The sequence below is a fragment of the Oenanthe melanoleuca genome, unplaced genomic scaffold, assembly GCF_029582105.1.
Source record: "Oenanthe melanoleuca isolate GR-GAL-2019-014 unplaced genomic scaffold, OMel1.0 S154, whole genome shotgun sequence".
NCBI classification, from domain to species: Eukaryota; Metazoa; Chordata; class Aves; order Passeriformes; family Muscicapidae; genus Oenanthe; species Oenanthe melanoleuca.
The window spans coordinates 12,956-38,420 of NW_026612803.1; the positions used below are offsets into that span (position 1 = coordinate 12,956).

Below are 25,465 nucleotides of genomic sequence, written 5' to 3' on the forward strand. Positions count from 1 at the left end.
TGTGGTGGTTTTCTGTCTCACAGCCCTTGACAGCTTTATCTCCCTTGAATCAAATAATCTTCAGCCCAATGTAAACTCCTTGGCAGCAGAAACATCCCATGGCAATAAGTTCTATGATGTGCATAAACCCTTCCCTTCTGTATTAAATGTCTTCCATGCTGGCTCCATTTGCCTTCCATCTTCCTATTAATGGGGAATCTAGCTAGCCAGGAAGTCTGAGTCACCACATACGTAGGAGCCCGGGTTCCAGTTGAATGCCTGTGATACTGTCTGATGTTGTCTGCTTATTTCAATTTGTGCTTATCCATCAGGCGTCTCTTATCTTAGATTTGACTGCAATACAAAACAAAACAGAGTCATGATCTTCCACAGACAGGCCCCGGTCCATGATCGATGACACTGTGATAATACAATTCACGATGAAATATTGTTTCACAAAATATGCTGTCAGCTCTTCTAACAGCAATGTCTAGCCAAATACTTTGTGGTATTTCTGGAGATGTACATGGCACCCTGTCAGTATTTGATCTCTGGTTAAAGCTATTTCCAGAATTGAATACAAATACCCATCATAGGATAATTTAGGATGCAAGGTACCCGTGGAGGTCTTCTAATCCAAACTGCTGATGCACTCATTATCAGGTTCAATAAGATGACATTTAAGAATTTAGTTTGGAAAATATCTAAATATGGAGATGCCATCTTCTCTCTGGGCAACCTGTTCCAACATTTGACAATGGTGGAGAAAATGTTTCCATATAGCCAATTTCAGTTTCCCATATGGCAACCTGTGTCTGTTGCCTCTTGTTATACTGCTCTGCCACAGGGCCCACTGCTGACCCCTAACCAGCTTTTTTTTCAGCAGGACCCTTGGATCCTTTTCCTCAAAACTACTGTCTAGCCAGTAAGTGCCAACCTCTCCTGGTGTGTGTGGTATTCCATTGCACATGTGGGAGTCTGTGTGTGTCACTGAATGCATGAAGCTCCTCTCAGCCCATTTTCCCCAGCCTTTCTGGGTCCCTCTGAGTAGCAGCTCTGCTCTCCAGTGTATCAGCCACTGCCTGGTTGTGTTACCCATGAGGTTGCTGAAGGTACACTGTGTCCTAGCTTTTGGGTCACTAGTGAAAACAAGCACTATTGGTCCCAGTATCGTTCCCATTATTAGTCCCTGGGGAATGCCAGTGGTCACCAGGTGCCAAGTTGGACTTGATTCTGCTGATGGCAATGATACCTTGAGCCGGACGGTCCAGCCAGGTTTCCACCCAGCTGATTGTTTGCATACCCAAGTGGCCCATACAATTACTGCAGGAGTCTGTGTTGAATACCTTGCTGAAGTTTGGATAAACAGCACTACTCACTCCTTGGGCACCAAAACAGTCATCTTGTTAAGAGAGGACAAGTTGATTATGTACAATTTACTTCAGGTCAGTTTATTCAGTTATTTTATTCTCCATTTAATTGGTAATGATGTCCAGGGGCCTATACTTAATTGCAGTTTTGACCTGTTTTTCTGTAGGTCCTTCTTGTTGAATATGGCCAGAAAACTTGTCCTTTTCCATTTAACAGGAGACTGCCTCAGTCTCACTCAGCATTGTTGTGACCTCTCAGAGGAGGTAGAGAGCAGCCTGGTAATGGTTTTTACTGGCTCCTTCACACCCTCAGGCCTGAGGTGCAGCTCTGTATGTCCCAGGGGACAACAGCAAAAAAGGCATGAAGTGCCCATCTTCTGTCCCCAGATCACCTGCTCTACCAAGACAGTGTGCCCCCATTTACTTTCTTTAGTTGTTGACTTATTCATAGAAACTTTTGTTCTTGTCCTTCATACCCTTTCAGTGCTAGGACCTGAGCCTGCCACTGTGTGTGAGTGTGTGTGCATGTATGTGTGTATATTCTGGTTTTCTAAGGACAGAAATACTAAATGTTTCCCAGTTTAAGAGAAACAGGTTTAACCACAGTCACTCTGAGTCATGTTCCAAGTCATGCTCTTTTATGCTCGAGATTTTTTACACTATCCAAAGTGACATAATATGTTTATTTTATTATGGTCGTACATGACATTTCAATATCTCACAGACACTGATAAGGTGATGTTTTTCCTGCCTGACACAAAACTGAGGTGCTATGTGCAAACACAAGTGTTTATTACTTATCTTTGTCTCTTCAAACTACAATAGTTTGGAGTTTTTTCTTGGATGTCTTAATATTATGTTATGTTTATTTTTAAATACAGTTCCTTCTGAGATAACTTGCAATTAGCATTGAAAGCTTCTGCAAACTGATTCATAAGGCAGAGGATATAACAACACCCACTGAGTGGAATTTATGGCTAGATAAACAGATCAGAAATCAAGAGCTGTTATTTTCCTGAATTTGTAGTCAACTGTGATAGAAATGTTAAATTTTGTAATGAATTCACATTCTAGCAGCTTCTAAAACAAGTTTCTGCAGTTTCCTTGATGTCTTTTAAACTTTACATTAACTAGATTTTAGTGATTAAAGAAATAAAAGTTCTTCCATGACTAAACTAATTTACTGATGAAGTAGTTGAAAAATCCTTCAGAAGAAATTTTTTGCTGTTTTCTGTGGCACTTTGCATCACATCCTCTTCAATGGAAGAAGCCAGAAGATCTTGATAAAGGGTACCCACAGCTTTGGGGAGCAGTTGTTTGCAATGTTTTTTGCAATTAGTTGTTTGCAACTAATCTTGTGGGAGAAATGGCTAATTAATATACATTTGTGCACAGAACAAACTTCTCACTCAGGAACTTGGAAAATGAGTAGTTATAGCAGCAGATTGCAATAGGCAATTCACTTCACCAGACTTACTGAAGTAAGTCTTTCAAAATCTGCAGATAGCAAGTTCCTGTCAACACTTGGTTTCTACTGCTTTACTTTATACTTTTTACAGAAAAGAAATTTCTTATTCAAGGACTATCTTTATCTTTGCAAGAACAGAAGTTTTTGGACTCACTGATACAGAAACTGATTTTAATGTTGCTGACCTACCATATGCTCAGGTCAAAAGTAATTGTAGCATCACAGAATAACTCAGCTTTGAAGACCTCCAGAGGTCACCTGGGTTCAAACCCTGCTCAAAGTGGCTGCTTAATGTCTCTCCAGAGTGTGAATCCAGTCTCTTTTACACAGGACAGCCAGTTATGTGGCAGGACAGGGTTTGTTTTTCTCCTGGTTTTGGGGGGAGGGGAAGAGTTTTCAAAGCCCTCTTCTAGTTGGGCTTGTCAGGAGAGACAGTAGAGGCTGAGTCTATTTACCTCTTACATATTTTTTTGTTATTGAAGTTGATGAGAAAACTTCAGTTTTTGATAATACCTCCTCATCACAGATTTTACAAATGATGGAACTATTACTTCAGTCAGTCCCTAGAAGAATGTATATAGAGTTTCAGTAGAAAACATCCAGAAAAATTCCTGTTCTGCTTTAAAAGCTAGAATGTTCCATTAGTCGTCCTGATAGAGAAATTAGAATTGAAGTGTTATTTCTGTTATTTTATACATTTAAACATTTTAAATATTTATGTATTTTAATATATTTATATGTAGGTTTTTCCATACTACATCCAAGTTCTGTACTCCAAAGTTAGGTGTGATTTTGATTACCTCAGTTTTATTCATCACTTTAACTGGAAATCTGGGCTCATGCAAATATGGTGAAGTACAGCTCTTACATTTCAAGAAATATGGGGTGCAGCTGATTAGAATATGCTGCTGACATCAAATTTGAAGTTAGGCAGGAGATAACACGATGGGCAGGCTATTATTTATGTGGTTAGAAGTGTTTTAAAGGGTGATTTTAAACAATTGCTGGTATTTTTAGTAGACGGAAATTTTATAATAATCTGTTCTTTATCAATGACTACAAAAACTTCTAATTAATCATGCTTTTAAGGGAGGAGGGTGCTAGGGTTTTTCTTTATTTTTTTCAAGCCATGTTGTTTGCAGCTCCAGTTACTGTAATAGAGGTAGTTAAAAATTTGTTATTTACCCTAATAAGCATCTTTTTAGTTAATAGATTGTGTACATGCATCTTATTTATCCATGACTGCTAAATAGATTAGTAGAAATACATAATATAATGCAATCATCAGCATTATGTGAAGGAATGTACAGGAAATACATTTATCTGAAAACAAGTTCATGGTGGAATTGAAGGGTGAGTGATTCTGATGGTGTAACATGCAGTGGATAGTTGCTGACAGTAGCTTCAGAGACTGAACTGTCTGAGGTTACAAACAGATAAATAGAATAATTTTCATAATGGAGAAGTGGGATTCTTAGTTAATATGGAACAAGGATGACCTTGTGGTCAAAACATAAGAATAGGCTGTACGTCTGTCTCCATCCTCAAGCACAGATGAGCCTCCTGACCTTTTATCTGTGTTCCTGATGTTACCTCTTAGTCCAGCAGCTGTAGCTTTTGGAAGCCCTTTTTAGAAAAAGAGGAATGAATCAAGGGCTGTGTGTTGTATTTGGGTTTTCTTGAAACAATAGGCTTTTTTAGGATATCAGACTTTTTCAGGATGTCAGAGAAACAATTCCAGGCATGGGTTTATTTTTTGTGCATTTGTAGATAGCCTTTTTGCGGTTCTAGTACTTGTACTGTTCTGCTTGATTGCTTGGGCCAAGTGTATCCGAGCTGGTGCATAAATGACTGCAGGAAAGTGACAGGAAAAATTACCAGCCTGCTCTTGCTTTCTTGTTAAGGAACAAAGATTGCTAATAAAGGCCTTGGAGGTTTCCATTGAATAGGAAATTATCTCTTGTGTCATTTTAACAGGTTTTTAGTTTTGGGCTTTGATGCATTTTAATGTTTTGAAAGCAGTGTGAATGCTGAAATCAAAAGTAGCTAAAGAACCTGGAAATGTACAGTGACTTCAGATGAAAGGAGATTAGGCTGAACTACTGAATTTTCCATGGCTACAGTGATAATCAGCAACACATGGAAGACCAGCTTTATTTTATTAAATCTTAAAGAAAAAACAGCAACAATTTCGTAATGGTTAAGTTTTTTAGTGAATAATTTTTTAGTTTTTTTAGTGAATAATGTTAAGCTGTATCTTCAGAGCTTCTGGCTTGTTTCTGTTTTCAGTCCTTTTTCTTTGCCTTGATTTGCTGCCTTTGTGTATTTATTACAGTAATTTGTGAAGAGATTTTAGGTAAGCTTGAAAGGAATTTCAGAGATCACTGCTAAAGGATCCACAGCTGGACCTACTGTAATAAATATTTCTCTAGCTTGTGAATCTCTTGTGAAGGTGATTTCTCAACTGCGTTGAGGAGCTGCATTATGTTAGTTATCAGTACTACTATTTAGAACTTTTTTTCCTCATCTATGACCTAACCTTTATGCCTAATTCAGCTAATTTTTAGTGCAGTTTTGGGGAGTGTGAGAAATTGTCCATTACCAGCATCACTCATAACAGCTTTTTATATTCTGAGAGAACTTGTCATGTCTCCTTGTCTCTTGACTAACCTTTTTAAAGACTAAAGTCTCTGGTCCTGACAGTCTATTTTAGCACAAATTGCTTACCATGTCCCTGTTCTTGCTAACTTCCTTTCAGTTCTTTTCCAGCTTGTCTTTTGCAGCCCTCTGTATAGGGATTCACAGAACTGTGCACAGTGTTCTGGCTTAGGCTGTATCAATATCAGCAAATGATTTCTGTTTTTTATTTACAAAAGAATCTTAGTTCTGTGTGAGGTCTTATCCAATGCACCTCCTGTTTGTGGATCTTAGACTGGACTTCTATTCTGCTATGACCCCACGTCATTTTTTATTATCTTCCTGCTTGGTCATTATTTCAATTTTTATATTCTGTGCATTTAACTTCTTTCAAAAAGAAAGAAGTACTTTTTGAACTTTGAGTTGTATCTGACTATTTTTTTCTGTTTTTTCCTTCTTTTTGAGGTAATTTTGGATGCAGTAAAAAATAGATCTTTTTCTAATTCTGTTGTTTTATTGTGGCAATGAAAATATTCTGTAGAACTGAAACAGGGCAAACCCAAGGAAATTTCTTTTTGACACACTTTTCAAAGTCCTGATGATTAGCAAATTTTTAATAATTATCTTTTGGACCTTTTCTCCATGATTTCCTATACCATATTTTTTACTTTGCCAATGTGAATGGTGAGTCTTGCATTTCATTCCTATGTTAAGATGCTTTGCTTTATTGATTACTCCCTATAATCTGCCAGAAATCTTTTATGTGGCTCTGTTTTATCTTTGAGAAGAATACAAAAAATCCTAAATCCTGGATCTCACATGAGATTCAGGTGTTTACAATGTCTTGTTCCAACTTGCCATCGCCAGATATTCTGATCTGTAGTTTGGAAAACCCTATGCCTTTTAATGGGAGTGCTTTCATTTACCCTTTTCAGTCCTGCTGACCTCTCCTGTTCTCCTGAGTTTTTAATGTAAATTGATTAGGACAGTCTCCTTTAATACTGCTAGTGAATTTCAGTGGATCTTGCTGTCCTCAGCACATTTCTTCGTGTATGAATTGATTTTCCTTAGGATTTGTTTTCATTCTTATCCCAGAAAGCATGGAAAACTTAAACCTTCTGTACATTCTTTGGTTTTTTTGTAGCTCTTAATGGATTTTCAAAATAGTTCTTAATATAAAGTATCTTTCAGTATTTTCTCTTGTCTCTTCTGAACTACAGCTCATTATACCCCTTTGCCTTCCTGACCATTATTTGCATGCTTTCGCTGTTCCATCATGGTGTTCCTTAACGTTCATCTTGTTGCATCTTGAACAATTTTGTGATTATACTTCTGTAAGTATTTAGGAGGAAGCTGGTTTAGGGCTGTTACCATCCTACAGTTATCATTTCAGTTTCACACTGTACCTTTCAAATAGCAGGGGAAAATGTATAAAGCCATTAAGATATGCACAGAAGAGGACATGTCTTGAGGAGTATTGCTCAGATGATGAAGAAAAATTTGCCTGTAATCAATAGCAGACCACATTAAAATCATTTCAGTGGTTTTTTACTTCATATACAGAAATCAGATTGTAAGTAAAGCCTGTTGTTAAGTATTTACATGCTCATTTGTGGACAGCAGCTGCTTTTAGGTTTCTAACCTGTACATACTCAATACTGTTAAAAAAATCTGTTAATTAATGTAAAACTGTTAAAGAACTAGAATAGCAAGACCTCCCAGCAGTAAATGTCAGCTGCATTATCATGGCGCAGATTATTCCATCACATACTGATTACTAATGCTTAAATAAGAGAAAAATGAATTGCAATATATCTAGAGATCACTGAACAGGACAGGCTTGGGAAAAGGCTGTATTTGCCTTGTATATGACCTTTCAGATGTTTTTCTTCTTGTGTGCTGTTACTGAGCTGCTCACCTTGCATCCAAATGTAGCTTCTGTGTTATGGAAAGAAGTAATTGCTCTGGAAAGACCAGAATTATTTAAGAGTCCCAGTGGCATATGGAAGGAGCATAGTGGAGGTTTAGCCCTGGGGAAGAGTCATTAGATGCTCACTTCCTGTGTTTGTAGTTTTGGGAAGTTGTGCTTTTAAAATCATTTAGGCCCAGTTAGAAAAATGCAATTGGATGTTACAAGAATTTTCTATCCTTACTTTTTGCTGCAGCATATTTTATAAAATTTTATTTGGTAGTTTGGAAGATGAAAGAAATATTGTTTTCATTTTCTTATAAATAATGTTTTTGTGAAATTTTCATAGGATCTCATTGGTGTGGGTTGGAAGGGAATCTTGAAAGACCATCTATTCCAACCCCTTGTCCATGGGCAGGGACATCTTTCACTAGATCAGGTTTTTTATGTTTTCCAGTTATTGCAGGATTATGAATCATCCTGCAATCATCCACTCTTAGGCCTTGTGTTTTATTTTTTTCACATCATGAAAATGAAGAATAAATCAAAATAGCCAAAGCTGCTTTTGACAGCCAGTGGAGTTTACATGCACATATCAACTTACAGAAGCTTTTATCAACAGAGAATGGTTTAATTTGGTGAGGGGTTCAGTGGGAGTGCCTGAAATTAATATTAAGCTCATTATTTAGAAGCTACTAGTATTTTTCCCTGTTACCGACCCTTCTGTCAGAGAAGAACATAAACATTTAATTCCTGTATTTCAGAAACTTTTCTTGCCTTTCTTTGGTTCATTCAGGTCGTTAAGCAGTGCAAACTGCTTGCTGGGAAAGCCAAGCTCCGTGTTGTCCACAGAGGGTGACTGCTGTCACAGTGGCCATGAAGTCTGCTCCTCCTGTGGTAGAAGGGTGTTGCAAACTCCATCAAGTTTGGTCTTTTCTCTTAGAAAACATTTCAGCATGTTTGCCATCAGCAAAAGGCTTTTGATGGGGGCAGATCTGTCTTTGCCAGTGATGCATTTGCTTGGAAGCTGCTATTTTTGGGCTGTTAGCTCTGAGTCTTTTGTAACAGCAGAAAGCGGAAGTGAGCAGTGAAATCCCTTTAATAGCATATTTCCTGGTTGAAGTGACTTATCTGTGAGGCCTAGACACAGGAGACGTCATTTCCTGGATTACTTCTCTTCAGTTCCCAACTGTCTGTTGTTTTACTGCATAATCTTTTGACCCAGCTTCTTACTTGTAGCGAATTTTTCTATTAAGTGATCTAAACTATTTTTTTCAATGAAAATGTAAAGCTTCAGAGAAACTTTTGACAAAATGCTAGCGTGCAACACAAGTTTTTCATAAATTACATGTTGATATGAACTTGAAATCTCTTACATTAAAATTTCATATAAAAGCTTAAAATCTTGTATTTGAAAGAGTATGATAATAAGATTTATGGGGCTAAAAAAATTTAACACACTTTCTGTTCCTTCTGATGATGAAACTGATCACCTCTCTTTGACACCAGCTGTATCTGGCTGTGTTCTGGAGTGAGGACACTTCCAAAGAGCTAAAATAGTTGTAATGTTCTCAAATTCCCTTTCATTAATAGCTACATGTGAAAATTGTTACTTAGGAGTCCACAAAAAAGAGGCAAAAAGAGCTAGTTAAAATTTAGCTGCAAATATGGTTTTTGTATAGCCCACAAAAAAGCCATGCAATCAGAATGACACGGCAAAAAAAAGTGACATCTGAAATTATAATACAATTCATCTTAAATTGGAACTTGTGATTGTTTTGGGCCTTGTAATCCAATTTCACTAAAATTTTAGTTGGGGCGATAACTGTTCTTTCCCCTGATGTTTTGCATAAGATAGAAGTCAAGCACACTATATATGGGTTTCTTGGTCAACCACTAAACTATCTTCACATGAAAAGCATTAAGACATCAAGTGACCTCACCTCTCTTCCCCTCCAAAATAGGAAGAACAAAAATACGCCTTGCTGATTTTTGTTAGCACAGACTGCTTTTACATCTCCCATAAAATGTCTACCCAGTTGTTAGTGATCATGAGAGTATTTTCTCAGTAGCAGTGAAAGAAGAATGTTGGAGTTCAGTGTAGACTGCCATCTAATTTGAATTGATTCTTCATTGAGCTAGGTAAAATCCTAAAATCTGGTCTAGTTGTTCTCATCAGGGCATTCAGCATGGTCCTTCTCTACATGTTGCTGGGTGAGGCACACTGTGCTGCAGAATGAGATACCCTTTCCTGAAGGTGGGTTGCCAAATCAAGAGTAGCATGGATTCTATTATCCTGTTCTGCAGGAAGTCATCTCAGATTGCTACTCTCTGTTGGATTTGTCCAACAGATTATTGGGCATTATCTGTGCAATTCATGTAGTGACTAATCCATAAGTATATAAGAACTTTGTTACTTTGGTTTGGTTTTATTGTATCTTCTGTAAAAGTGTCATATAAATTAGGAATAGGTAGTCAGTCTACTGTCCCTCTGAAAGATGAGTATGACGTCCTGGTGATCACTCCTTTCTCCTTAATGTGTCTTGCAGGAGCTGTTATGGCCAAGGCTGAAATAATTTTTATATTTACTCATATTAAAGCAACTACTGTGCCTTCTTGACTGACTTTCTGTTTTCTTATTTACACTGTCTTAAACTTCTTTCTGGTAGGAAGTTCTAAAATTTGATGTGTAAGATTGTCATAACAGTTAAGGTTACACGGAGTCAAGTAAAATTCCGCCTTTTTTCTGTGCAGCAGTAGAAATATTATAGGTGTTACATAATGTTTGAGGTTGGCAAGGACCTCTTGATATTATCTAGTCCAACACGCTGCTCACTGCAGGGTCAACCAAAGTAGGTTGCCCAGGACCATATCCTGTCAGATTTTGAACATCTCCACTGGTGGAGACTCTGTGGGCAATTTGTTCCAGCACTCGACCACTCTCACAGGAAAAAAGTGTGATGTTCAAATAAAATTTTGTGTGTTTCACCTTATGTCCATTGTTTCTTGTTCTGTCAATGAACAGTGCCTTTTCTTCAGTCCTTCCCATCAGGTACTTACACTGATGAGCTCCCCTGCCCTGAGTCTTCTCCCCTCAGGCTGCAGTCACAGCTCCTTGAGCCTTTTCTCCTTGGAGAAATGTGCTAGTGCCTTAGTCCTGCCCTTTTCTGGACTCATTCCAGTAGATCCCTGCCTTTAATGATTTGGGAGACTAGGAGTGAACACAGCACTCCAGGTGGGACCTCATCAGTGCGGGGTAGAGAGGAACCTGTTGTTTGCCAGGACCCTCAGGTGCTTCTTTGCAAAGCTGCTCTCCTGCTTGCCAGGCCACAGCCTATACCTGGTACCTGGGGTTTTTCCTCTCCAGCAGCAGGACTTGGTATTTCCCCTCACTGACGTTGTGAAAACCTTCTCTGTCCAGAGAAGTGGCAGTGCAAGGGTGCACTGTGGTGACTGGCTCCACCTGGACTTTGTGCCACTGATCAATCTTCCAAGCCAAGTCTTTCAAACAGCTTTTAATCGTTTGTCTAACCCATACTCCATCAGCATGTCTGTGACATTTTCCAAAACACTTTCATTTGTTAGGAGGTAAAAATAAATAAATAAACCTCTTTTTTTTGAAAATGGTCTTAACCATGAATGTATTTTGTGGTATAAACTGATATTGCCAGAGATGAGGTGGTCTTATTTTTGTGTGACCTTATTCAGGATAAAGTGGCATTCAATATGTATTTAATAGTCTTAGGCTTTGCCTTTGAATCTCTCCAGATATGCTATTAAAATGAATGTAATAATTTTAGTAATATTTGCAATAAAATATACCTTCCCAGATATATTAATGAACAATATAAAATCAGCAGGTTGTTGCTATAGCCTCAGTTATTAGGAAGACTGAAAAGCTATCTAGTTCTGTTGGCTGCCTATTAATAAACGTGATGGGTCTCTGACTTAAATCTCTGTGATGCTCTGTCAAGGTTCAAAAACCTGAAAAAGCAGTTTCAGGATTTTGTGTAGGACAATGAATAAAGCTGCCAGTTCAGGTTGAACACTGGAGCTGCTGAGAGTGAATTGTGTCTCAGACTCATCTTAGTATCTGAAACTAATTTTTAGTTTTATTTGTCTCTGTGTAACTGGAAAAGTCTCTGTGTTTGAAGAGTAATTTTCTAAAGTTTCCCCAGGTTGCAGAGAGGTAGAATTGCATGAAGTCTTCTAACAGGCATTTAAAATACTATTTTTAGTTTAGTTTTGGTGATCTCATCCCTTGCCATTTTGGGAGTCTCTATTGTTTTCTGCTGAGGCATTAATAATGGGTAGCAGAACGGCATGTAGAGTTCTGGCTCGTCTTCTGTGAGTCACTTGGTGAAGGTATTCTAGTCTTGTGAGCCTGAATTACATGGTGAATTGTCTTCTTAAGTTTAGGTCATGTCTTGCTTCTAAGAAAAATGTGTGGTTGGTTTTTGAATGTCCAAAATGAAAAGATAGAGAGACTTTGATCAAAGCGGTAATATACAAACATAAAGTCTTTGCTGGAAAAGTGCAACAGAAGAAAAATGGTTTGACTGAACTCAGTATCTTAAATCAGTGTTTAATGAGTAAGATCACTTACTGATTAAGATTAAAACTACTACTCCAGTTTAAGTCCCAGTGCCACTAATCAGTGGTAATATAGCTGTACTGTTTATAGAACTTGGAGCCAGTCAGTGTGTGTTGGCTCCTCTGCTGGTGTATAAACATACTTAAGAGCTTGTTTGATTTGCCCACTAGGAATGTAATGCATGCTTGAATAATATATACTCAGTCTCAGAGAAGTGATTTTAGGAAAGTTGTTAATTAAGATTTTAGAACTCAATTAACTTTTTTCTTTTTTTTTTTTTTTTTTCAGGATGGCTTGAATTCTTTGGTCCTTGATCTGGATTATCCAGCGCTGAGGAAGAACAAGAACATTGATAATTTTTTAAATAGATGTAAGTCACAAGTAGCCCTTAAACAATGACATTGCTGTCATTGCTCTATCATAAGAAGTTGAGTGGTTAGAAATGCATTGTCCATGGTTATTCTACTGATTTTTGTAACTGAGCTTCAGAAGGCTTTGGAGGACCATTTGTTACAGAGAAATTTATTTTTAAGGAGTTATTATATTGTGAAAATTTGTGGGAAAATACCAGATTTTTATTTTCCTAAATACAGTTGGAAAAATCCTTTAATGTTATTTTCTTACCTTGCATATGTGTAACTACATAAATTGCTAAGTATATCCTAGTCATTATTCTTCAGGAATTCATTACACTGAATGTTAACATTGTTTATATAGTCGTGTTTAATCTAACAGAGAAGCCTTCTGTGGGTTTTTAAAACTAAATTGTCGTACCTTAAAATCTGTTGGCTCACTTTTGAACCTTTGCATAAATGTTTGTGATTATCCCCAAATTAATTGTAGACAGGATCTTGGAGTTCATTAAGCATATGGTTTTACATCAGAGTAGCAGTATTTTGTGGTTTTGAAGTGTTTTCTATTAATGTATATAAGCAGAATCTTTTTTCTTGTAAAAACAGCAGATTATTTGTTTTAAAATGTAATTTGCAGTGAGTAAGCCTTGTTGGAATAACTATGCTTTGTAGTGAGTTTGAGATATATATGTTTAAAAAAAACCTTTTTTCTATTGCATATGTTGAGTGTAGGTTGCTGCAGGTGCAATCTTATCAGCAACTCATTTTAAATTTTTTACTGGTAAGAGCTGTATGTGTCTGCCCTCTGTTGCCCTGGGACTACTTGGAATATCACTTACACTCCTCATTTAAATAGTGGCTGGTGGTGTAAAAGTGGTGAGTTCTTTCTTTGGAATTCAGTGCTTCTCCATGAGGTTTAGCAGAGCCCCATAGATGGATATACAGCTTTTACAGTTGCCAGTAAAGTCTCATTTGGAGAAATCACTTAAAATGCAGTAAATAAGAAAGAGCAGATTAGGACATACAGGCATACCTTGGGATTATTTTCAGTTTGAGTTCAAAGAAATTCAGGCAGATATTTATGAAAGAAAGGGTCTGTAACAGCGTTTTAAGTATCTTTGTTATTTGCAACTGAGCATTGTATGTGTAAAGTGAGGGGAAAGTTCTATGAAAATTACATAAATAACATTTATCAGCAACTTCTCTGAGCTGCTTTTACATTGCTATTTTTGCAATAGGACAAAATTAGAAGCCTCTTTCTGATCATAAGACCAGTATCTTTTGACTATTAGAAATAGTAACTGTGAAAAAACAATTCAACCTCAGGAACAGATTGGGGTTTTGTTTGTTATTTGCTTGGTTGGTTTTTGTTTGTTTTCTGAAACCCCTGAATATTCTGTCTGTCTGTCTCCCTTTTTTCAAAGGCTGTTGCTCCTTCTCCTCCTCTAGGTTCTCTCTCATTGTTGTAGCAAATATTTAAAGTATCTTATATGACCAGGAGGCTATGAGCAATGCCAGAAACATGAGAATATACTTCTGTTCACAATTTTCTTACTACCTTTTTATTGCTAAATTAGCTGACAGTATAGAGTTGAAGTAGCCAGATACTAGTTAAAAGAATTTTGAAATGTGTTACGGAAAAATTCACAGCAGTTAATAGTTTTTCAAGGGTGCACTTCATCCTTACCTGTTGAACTTTGAAAAAAGCATGCAACACCTGACTATTTTGGCTGTATTGTGTGACAGTGCATCTTTCTTAAGAATCACACATGTAGCTTCTCTCCTTTTTCTATAGTGACTGGGAGAGAATAAAAGTGCTGCATATCTTATCTGATTTACACTTTGGGAAAAAAATAAATTGTGGAATAAGAATTTTGTAAACATTTGAGGCTGGTAGTATTTTTATATTTTAAAAGAAAGAATCACTCCTGCCACAGTGATTCATTTCAAAGTCTTTTCCAACACAGGCGATTGGATGATTTGTTATATACCACCCAGGGGAACTGAGCAGAATTCATGCAGAGAGTCAGGTGGTTCGTTTTTTCTTTTTATTAAAACTAGTCAGGCAAAAGAAAAGCAAAGACCAGTTTCTGATTTTTATTTCACTTCACTTTGCTAGCAGAAAATGAGCCGTTCAGGTACAGGAAAAAAACAGAACAACAACTGAGTTCTTACTGAAATTGCCATTTTATGCAGTTTAAAATTGCTAAACCCATAGCTCAGGTCTTGGAAACTGTTCTGAGGGTAGCAAGTATCACCAGAAAGAGTGTGGCATGTGCTTGCTGAAGCCTCTTGCCACCTTGGCCTTGGAAGAAAAGTTGGGAACTATATTGAGAATTTATGGAGCTGTAAGTTTGTTGCTTTCTTAGGGTAAGGAACAGTGAGTTCTTGTCTCTTGTGATTTTTCTCAGCATCTGAAGAACTGTCGCAAATGCCCAGGTGAGACCTGCTGTCAAAAGGTTCTGACAGACTCTGATGAGCAGTCTGTGCTGGGAGCCTGGAGCCTGCATCCCTCCCCAAGGCTTCCTGAGGCAAGCACAGAGAGGTGGCAGGGCCTCCTGTGAGTTAACCTGTGCTGCACAGTGAGGCAGCTAAAGCAGAGTCACTGCAATTGTTTTCATATATATTACACAACTCTGCAGAAACTGTGGAGAACACTAAAAAATCATCACACTTTCAGTCAGCTTAATCACTTAATTCTTCCACAATAATACTTTAAGAATTTTTTTTCCCCCAACACATTTCCAGGGGTTTTCATACACCATACTTCTAGCCTACATCACATCATTACTATTCAGGTTAATGTTTTATTAATAGCTTATTTTAATTTAAAAATGAAATAGCTTCCATTTCAGCTGACACGTTAATTTATGTTCAGCTCAACTCATAATTGCAAGCTGAAACTCCAAGGTTTCAACTATTTCACAAAGGCAATTAATTAATTGTCCGTACCATAGGAGTTTGGTGTATTCTGTTTCTGTGACCACTTTGCAGTAGCAGCCTCTTCACTTGTTTAATGTGAAAGAAGTTCTTTAATTGCCTGCTTTGCCTTACTATTCTGACTTGTTATCACTTTCTCTAAGGTATTGAACCACAGTGGAGCCTGTGTTTGGTATAAGAGGCACATTAAATATCTCACATAATACAGCCATTCCTTTTTAGTCTTTATGTTCCTATTCTGCTTCATAATCAACTGTTGGGATTCTGATTTAAATTGCTGTGTTTTTGGGAGTATTCATGGAACAGAAAGGCATAATGCAATATTTGATTCCCAAAACAATGAGAAGAATCTCATAGTCCTCTGAGAACAAAAACTAATTTTCTTATTTTAGAAAAGAAAGCTAAGTTTTTCAGCTGAGATTGATATAACAAATCTTTTCTTGGTCTTTTCCTCTTCTGTCATCCAGGCAAAGACAATAGGTTGAGTAAATTCTTCCATATCAGCTTTTCTGCCATTAAGATTTGCCAAGTGTTGAATCATATCTTAGTGGCTTGTGCCCTAACAGCAGCACAGGGAGTGGTGCCATCAGCAGGCCTGGTACAACCCAGAAATCTTGACTCCCTACATGGATCAATGATTTTCTATGCATTATTCAGCATCACTTAAGACTTGGAAACTTGTGTTGCTAAATGATTTGTTGATTTTATGTAGGTTGGCAGACTTGTAGAGTGTAGTGACAGTGGATGTATTTATAGTAGAAGGGACCTCTAGTAGAGATGTGGCACCTGGGCACCAGTTTTTCTAGACTCCCTGAAAAGTTCCTTTAGCCGTTTTCCTCTCCAAGCAGACACTGCTTACTTGGAAGATGTATCTTCCAAGACTAATTGCTTGCAAAATCAACAGTTCTGCCTCCTTCCCTTGCATTTTGTTATGTCATTTGAAGTTGCTGAATCCTGCCCAGCCATGTGGTTACCAACAGGAATGTGTTATCTGGTGTGGTGTGAGTGCCTCCCAGGGCTGCAGCTCTGTGTGCTATGTGCTTCCTGTCAGTGGCACTCATGAAATATCAGATGCCAGCAAGAGTCTTAGAAATTTAGTGCACTGTAGAACTTCCACTGAGTTGAGGAGCTAATTGCTCCTCTGGTTTTCTCTTGGCTTCTCTAAGGCAGCTCCCTGCCAGGTCTTCGCAGTCGCCTGGATCAGGTTGGGCTCCAGTTCCATTCTTAATGATATTGCTCTGGTAGGACTAGGGATGGGAGAGGTATCAAATAACCAACTTTCCCAAGCAGAGCCACAGTATGTAAAATAGAATGTCTTAGATTTATAAACAAGTTATATGTCAGTGTCATTAACCACATTTCCTTTTGGGTACTTGGTAGATACAAAGCAATTCAGCCCTGCCATCAGGCTTATTTTCATTACATTAGGGATGTATTCTCTGTAAGCCAGAGGGCTGCTGCTTTCTGTTTCCATGTGTTCTGCTTTTTCCCATCTATGCAAGAGAATACACTTCTCGTGTTCCCCTTTTATTTCTGAGGGAGGAAGCTAAAGACAGCTCCTGTCTGGAGCTATGCCTTCTAGTTCCTCCTGATTCTGCAAGGTCTCCAGCAGTTTCTTCTTCTTCACACACCTTTGACCAGACACTATGGATGCACCCCTAATTACTTCAGTCTTTCTGTTGTGCTTTCTGTTTGGTTTTGTTAAGCTGCAGGATTGCAGCACTTCCTGGCTGTACTTCAGTTTAACTTCTGGCTGGACTTTTGCCTAGGGCAGCAGCTTTTGACTTAATGTACTCCATAGCAGCACTCATTGACTGAGTGTGTCTGATCTGTGGGATAAAATTGCACTCCCTTGCAATTTTATTTGTCATATATACATTCCCCAGAACTGTTTGATGCACATTAGTTTTTTTTTAAGAAAATATCCTGCATATGAACTTTTTTTTCTTACCTTAAGAGGCTGAAAAGTTTGGTTTTTTCCTTCCTCCTCATTCCCCCTTACTGTCCTAGACAGGTATTTTTTCCATTTTCACAAGCATTTGCAACCTTCAGCGACATTCTTGCTGCCAGCTGTCAGTGACTGATCCAAACACTCCGCCCTTTCAGAAAGCAAAACTTAATTTGTTTAAAAATTACAGTGCGATTTTCAAATAGTAAATCAGAAGCTGTCTTTAAAGACTCTTTGTATCTAGCATTCCTGGTCCTTCCTGTGTTGAAGAACATTGAGTCATAGATGATGGTATTCTCATGTTTTAGGACTTTCACTCAAATGTCACAGTACTTCCATAAGATTCAATTGCATCCTGGGACTGGGGAGTTCATCTAATGCCTTCCTTTAAACATAACATTTTTCTTCTGCTGGGCTTTGTGCTGTTGCAAATTCATGAAACGTGCATACAAATACCAAAATTTTCAAACTCATCTGTGTGATATCTGGGAATTCAGACTACTATATAAGAAGGCTGTTGTTGGAAGGGTCTCTTGCACCCTGAATTAGATCACATTATGTGATACATGAACTAAATCTTATGATGCATTATGTTGCAATTATGGTGTGGCTTCAGGGTTAATCTAAGCTTGCCTTCTTGCACCCCAGTTGTTTCAGGTTAGTTTTATGCATTGATTACCTGTTCCATATCTGTAAGATTTTATGCCAAAATAGACATTCCATCTCTGTAACTGATACCTTCACAACACTTGCATCCCTATGTGGTATTACTGTTAAATGATATTATTAAATTTTACTTGAAGGAGTTAGGAAGTAACCTTGTTGCTCTTTAAAGAGGGGGAAAGTGGAGAGGGAGGTGCTGAGCTCTTCTCCCTGGGATGCAGTGTGGGGGTGGTCAGACACTGGAACAAGCTTCCTTGAGAGACAATCAATGTCCTGAGCTTGTCAGTGTTTTAAGAGACATTTAACAATGTTTAACTGCTGGGCAGCCCTGAAACAGTCAGACAATTACAGTGATGGTCACTGTGGGTTCCTTTGAACTGAAAGGGCTATAGTCCTATTCTTCTCTTCTCTTCTCTTCTCTTCTCTTCTCTTCTCTTCTCTTCTCTTCTCTTCTCTTCTCTTCTCTTCTCTTCTCTTCTCTTCTCTTCTCTTCTCTTCTCTTCTCTTCTCTTCTCTTCTCTTCTCTTCTCTTCTCTTCTCTTCTCTTCTCTTCTCTTCTCTTCTCTTCTCTTCTCATCTTTTAGCAAAGCAAATATGATGACTCCATTCTCAATATTTCACAAGGACAATAAAACAACAACCTCAGTTGGTTGTTTCTTATGTTTTTGAGTTTTTCATTGCTTGTTTGCATTATTTAATGCTTGAGGAGTTTCACTGGAGCCCTAGTAACTTTGTTTACAGTTTCTGCCTTCTACAGAAATGTTCCTGTGAGTTTCTTCTCAGAAACTGAGCTGCATAAAACTACACGCTACTTTTTTAGTATGTTTAGATCCCTGCTCATTTCACATATTTGAAAACATTGAAATGTCAGAAATTTTAAATAAACTCATGTCATTCCAATGTCTCATGAGATGCAACATTGCATTCAAACATCTGCATTCTCTGTGACTTGAAGTTTGCTGATACTCTTTCTCTACAATGCTTCCTGTGAATTTGTATTTATCCTTGTCTAGTGCCTGGGCTTGTGATCTGCAGTTAACTTCCAAGCACAGCATTCCCTTCACAATCTGCAAAATTAATTCTTATTATTAATAAAAATAACCAAATTGGTGTAGGTGAAGCACTTTGCTTTCCTATGCATTTGGTCTAGGCTGTCATGATTCAGTATAGAAACAAGCTCACAATTCTCTCAACTCCTCTTCCTGTTGACACACTGAATTACTTTGGACTTATTAGTACGCTGAATGTAGCAGATTTTTTTACTTTTGGAGATTTTAGTTGGCTCTGTCCTTAAACTTTACTAGCAGACCATTATTGTAACATTAATCTCTTTCTGTCCCTGTCACATCCCTCTCCTCGGAAGAAAAAACTTACAGTTGCGTTTTTGTGTTCCACAGGTTAGGAAGGATCTCTGGAGGCCAACTGGTCCAACTCTTTGTTTAAAGTCAAACACATTTTGATGTTATATCAGATTGTTCAGGTTCTTGTGCAGGTGAATTTTGAGAATTTCCAGAGATGGAAGTTTTTCAACTCTACTTGACAGTCTGCACCTTTCCCTAATTCTTACTATTCTTTTCTTACAAAATAAGATTTCTGGTATTTCATCTTGTCTGGTGACTCTTGTTTTTTCACTTTGTTCCCCTTAGAAGTACAACCTCATTTCAACTTCTGTTGAGGCCAACCATTTTTCCATCCCTAACCTGAACAATTCTGGTTTACTCATCTTCTCTTGAGCATCATGTGAGCATCTTGGTGGTCTTCCATGAAGCTAGAGAATGTTTGGTATATTTTGTGCACTGAGGACCCAGAGTTAGTCATAATATTCCACATATGGTTTCACAAATGACAGATAAGCAAGGAAATCTACTTCCCTCAACCTACTGGCTGTGCAGTTTCCAACAGATACTTGCATATTCAGTGTGAATGATGGCTCCTTGTTCCTCTCTGCTTGGCTTGTTGCCCACTAGGGCTGTCAGGTCCTCTTTCTCATGGTGCCTTCTAGGTAGTGAGTACATCCTATTCTGTTGTGTGGTGCTGTTCCATCCCAGCTACAGGACTCTGCACTTGCTGTTGTTGAACTGTGAGCTTCCTGTCAGCTCATTGCTCATCCTGTCTGGGTCACTCTTAGAAGCCACCCTGCTCTCCAGTGTATGAGCTTTGAACTTAAAACCACTGGCTGTGACTCCAGCAGCTTTTCCACTTGCCTAATAATTCCTCTGTGCAATCCATGTCAGCTTGGTTTGGCTACAAGATACTTTGGATACTTTGAGATGCTGTGTTGGAAGGCATACTACAGTCAAGGAAATGTACTGCTTTCCCTTTGTCCACCAAGACAGACATCTTGTCATTGAAGGAAATCAAGTTAGTCAAACACAGTTTGTCCTTTTTACATCCATTCTGGCTGTTCTTATCCTTCCATGTGCATCATGTGCTTGAAAGTGGATTCCTGAAGGATTTTGCTCCATAACCATCTTGGGCAGTGTGGTCATCTTGCGGCTGCTGTTGCACCCTGTAGCCTCCTTGTTGCCTTTTTAGAATTTGGACGTGACATTTGTGCTTTACCGTCATCACCTTCCCAAGTTACTGTGGCCTTTCAAAGGTGAGGGGGAACAGCCTGGTAATGCTCTTGGCTGGTTTTTTCAGCGCACTTGGATGCACCCTGTATTGTCTCAAGACCTGCTATATGCCAAGTTTGCTTCATTGGTCTTTAACTCATAACTTCCTCTACTGTGATATTGTGCTGCCCCACATTCTGCTGTTGGCTTCAAGGAGCTGGGAGGCCTTTGAGCAGGGCTTGAGAGTGAAGTGAAGCAAAGTGGGCATCGACTGCCTTGATCTTCTCCATGTTTCTCGTACTAGATCACCTCCCTCACTGAGAGCAGTTGGACCATATTTGCCTCATTCTTTCTTTTATGGCCAATGTATTTATAGAGTCTCTTGTTTCCCTTCATAATCCTGGCTAGTTTCAGTTCCAGCTGAAAGGCTTTCCCAATTTCATCTTTTCTTGTTTGGGAGGTTCCTGCTGGGTAACTGAACTCAGCTTCCCTGTTCCAAACCTTTACCTTTTGTGCTTGAGTTGAGGCAGAGATTCCCCATTTAGGCAGATTGGCTTCTTGCCATTTCTGCTCGATTTCTAGCTAACTGGAACAGACTGTTCTTGTGCTATGAACATGTCATCAAGATCAGCCCACTCCTCTGCCCTTCACAGCAGCTTTTCACAGGATCCTGCCAGTGAGTTTTCCAAATGATCATAGTCTGTTCTCCTGAAGTCCAAGGTCTGCTATTTTCCTTCTTCAGGTCTGTTAGAGTCTTAAATTCCACCATCTCACAGTTGCTTCTGCCAGGTCTGCCACAGAGTTTGTTTCTCTGAGCCAGTTCATTCTTGTTTGTGAGTAATAAATCAGAGTGCCTCCCTGATTTGGCTTATTGCTTGTTTGGAAGAAAAGAAGTGTTCCTGATGGTCAGGCATCTCCTGGATTGCTTGTAGCCTGCCAAGCTGCTCTTCATGAATATTTAGGAATGGCTAAGCTATTTACTAGATGTTCTTATCATTAACTCCCTTAGACCATGTCATCTTTAATGTCATACTGGATTAACTGTGTTTCTGATCCTTTTCTCTCCTGTATTCAGATCTGAGGTCCTCTTTAATGCCTTTCTAAGGATAAAATTCCATGGTGTTTGACCCTAAACAGGGATCTTTTAATATAAACCTCTACCCGTCTCTGAATATAAGCATCCACAGCTTTTCATACAGTTTCATGCTCTTCCCTGGTAGAGTTCTTGCTCCAGCCACCTGCTTTGCTTTGTTTTGTTCTTCCTCTAAGTGTGTGTAGCGGCTCTTCATGCCTCACATTACCTCCACTATTATGGATTCCATTCACTGATTCCATTATCTTTTGTCCTCATAATAAGAACAGATTTTAAAAAATCATTTAGCTGGGAATGCATTCAAAGAATACTTCATTTGCAGAATTAAAGAGTCTAGGACCTTGTGTGTTTTTAGAACTTGTCAGAGATCAGAATTTCACTGTTACCCATTTTACAGATTCTCATAACTGCTTTTAAGACACATACTGACAGGCAGTGCTTATCTGCAGAATGATGAACAGAGCATTGTAGACATCATTTTAAGAAGTTACACTTTAAAAAGTGTAGTTCATTACACATGTGGTGAATACCAAAAAAGCACTTTGAGATGGCCAGCACTTACATACACATACGTAAACTTGAATCAATGTTTTGTATGGATTGGATGAGTGATGTGCCAGATCTTTGTGTGATCTGCAGTTGTACATGAAGGTTACCAAGTCACATTCCTTGCCATGTGAGTGCTGTTGTACCCTCCAGGTGTGTAGGAGCAGGTTGCACCTGCAGTGCTTTTTGCATGCCATGTACTCCACCTCAGCATTATCAGTGGAGTGTCAGTAGATCCTGGGAGTGCAGCAGGTAGCAAGGAATGATTGAAAATTCCAGATAGGCATCTGTGGCTCTCTTCATTATCAGTCTTCCCATAAGCTTGTGAGTGATTATTAGAGGTGTGAAATGAGAGTCAGCAAAATATGGAAGATATTTCAGTTGTTACAGCTAAAGGTAGAGGGTTAATGGTTTCCAAAAATAATGAAAGGGGATATTAATAGTGACTGCAGATTTCAAGAATTATCAAGAAGGCTCTAAACATTTGAATAAAAATAGCTTATTTTTACTCTAAATGAATAGCTAAAATTCTTGTATTCAGTTAATGCATGCTTTATTACAATTCTGTTTGATTTGTTTTAGATGAGAAGATTGTGGAAAAAATCCGAGCTTTACAAATGAAAGCTGAAGACTATGATGTTGTTAAGGTGATTGGAAGAGGGGCTTTTGGAGAAGTGCAGCTGGTAAGAATGTAATGATTTAATATTTAGACATATTAACAGCTTTAGCCAAAACCTTCCTCAATCTTCATGTTTTACATTTAAGAATTCATTCTTAAAAAGAATAAGTGTTATTTTCATTGTATTGAGAGATTATTTCTCTGCATAGTAAACAGTAAATCTGAGTTTAAAATATGATGAATGGGAAGGGAAGAACTCAGGAATGTTTTCTATCCTTTGATCAAAATCAAAAAGGCAGTTCTTGGCAATTCTAAATGGTTTTGGCCACAAGTATCGCTGTATAATAATATCTGAAACCTTCTACAAAAGAGCAGGTGAACACTGCAACAAAAGATTTTATAATTGTGATGCTTGCATTGTATTTTAAGTTACATGACTCACAGGATTTTTTAAAAGATTCTTTTCTTAACATTGTCCCCTTGACATTGTATGCCATATAATATCTAAAGTATGAATGGGATTACTTTAAAAATTTCTATTGCAGAGAAATTCTGTTGCAAAAAAAAAAGTAATCAAACTACAAAAAGTAACTTGGTATATCACATGTAGTCTGATTTTCATTTAATTTTGATTTTTCCAGGACTTCTAAATCTTTCTGTCTGATAAGTGTCACAAAAATGTGAACATATGTATAAGAGGGATTGATATTTCACTTTTGAAATAAGCATTGGATGTAAGTGCCAGATAGAATCTAGAATGCAAACATTAGGGACAAGTTATCTTCAGCTAACAGGTAACTGTGCACCAGCTGATCCATGGTGATTTTCTGTGTGAGTATTTTTAGAGGAAGAGAAGTATGAAGCAAGTCAATGGAAAGGGAGCAACTAGTTTGCTTCAATTGAAGTTTGTTATGTTGTTACCATGAGGTAACAAAAATTACCCTTTTGCTTGTATTTGTTGACCTGGAACTGGCATTTTACTGCTCTGTGGTAATTTTGCAGTAGGAAGCTGGGAAAATCATATTGTCTTGTAATGTATAACCATTTTGGAAAATACAAAGATGCGGTGGAATGTGGTAAGATCTAAGCGCTTTATGGGAGCTACACAGTATATAATGGCAATAAATTATGATCCATTTATAAAAGTCTTTGTATTTTCCATATTAGTTTTGCTGAATTTTGTTGGAACTGGAAAAAAAAAGCCCCTCTGACTAGCCTAATATTATTTGCATGACTCATGGGTAATTTGCAAATTTGGATATGATTAGTATGGCAGATAGCAACATCAAATCAGCAATTTTTATTCATCTATTTCATTTTTTAAGACAACTTCATTCAAGTTTAATAAAATGAGAATGCAGCATCCTCTTCTCTATTCCATCAGGGTGATTTACACTTTGCTTTTGTCCAGAAGAGTGAAGTATGGAGTGAAGTATTTCCAAAAAATCCTCATTTGCTAGCAAGGCTTTAAGGAATTATTATGTATATTTATATGATTTTATATTCTTGTAGACAAGAAATTAAAAACAAAACCATAAACTTCAGCAGAACCTTACTTTCTTGTGAAAGGGCTTCTGCAGAGTGTTTGTAAGAAAGCAGTCTACTCCATGTCTTTTCAATGGCAGTCACATCAAGTGGTTTATTTTAAAGTCTTCTATTAGGTGTTTGTATCTTTACAATAAATCCACATGGAAAAGTGAATAGAGATGTTCCTTGCACACTGGCATGTGAAATACATGAAAAAACAAGTTGTAAGGAGCAGAGTTCCTTGTCCATTTGTTCAGGGGGTAGGAGATGAAAAAGAGCAAGTCCCAGTAACAGAAGTCATGTCATTTTTAGATGTCACACTCATATTTCCTGGAAGCATCCAAGAGAATTATATTTTTGATGTCCTTCAAAAATGAAAATACATTGTTTTCATATGTGTATTTCTTAAGAACATAAAAGTTTTTCTAAATTAATTTTATTTTCTTTTAAACATTTCATTTCAAATAGAAGGTCCTGATTTGTTCTGGAAACTCTTTTTCTTAAGTCACCATGTCATACACAATTTAAATTTTTAAGAAAGGATGATTTTTTCATGGTGTACATATTGCAGTTTGGCACTTTGAGGGATCTGAAGACAAACTTTATTTTTCATTTGCCCGACCATTAAAATGTAATGACAAAATGTAACCTGGTCATACAGTGATGGGGTTTGGATTGCATTGTTGTCATAGGATTTTTTAAAAATCTTGAATAAGCCCTTCAAAAAAAGCAAGAATCCTTGGTATTGGAAAGAAACTTCTTTGTGTTCATATAGAGCTCTTCTGTGCCTCATTTCAATTAAAAAAAAACCCACTTTTTCTGGAGAGTAAAAATACAAGTACATGCAGTCTTACATCTGAAAAGCAGTGGGCTAGTAAATGCAACTGCAGATCTGAACTAATATTAGCTGGTGATGTGGACATACATACCTCAGTTTTTTGCCTCACAAGGTATGGTACAAGTTTAAACTATTGAGCTAAGCTCTATCTATTTCTACTCCATTCAAAATGTTAACACCACTGTTGCAGATGATGGATTTGTGGTAATGAAAATATTTTGCAACACTTTCTGTGATCAAAATAGAAATTTGCTTCAGTGGGGATTAAATCCAGAAAGAACCATAAGTAAAACATGATTAGGTACATAAGTTAAATGAATGAATGTTGTGTTATCAGAATGTGTTATTGTGCATAGGAATTGTAGCACAAATATTTATTATATTTTTCTAATTATTATATAAGTATGCTCATTTTTTAGCTTGTAA

At 37.7% G+C, this 25,465-nt stretch overlaps 1 long non-coding RNA gene across 1 annotated transcript; it reads left to right on the top strand.

Annotated features, from left to right (window-relative positions):
* The first annotated feature begins 12,239 nt into the window (after nucleotides 1-12,239).
* On the top strand, nucleotides 12,240-23,368 carry LOC130266700 (uncharacterized). The gene is made up of 3 exons (XR_008842957.1): nucleotides 12,240-12,327; nucleotides 22,638-22,738; nucleotides 23,316-23,368. It is a non-coding gene; the product is annotated as an uncharacterized LOC130266700 (long non-coding RNA).
* The last annotated feature ends 2,097 nt before the right edge of the window (nucleotides 23,369-25,465 follow it).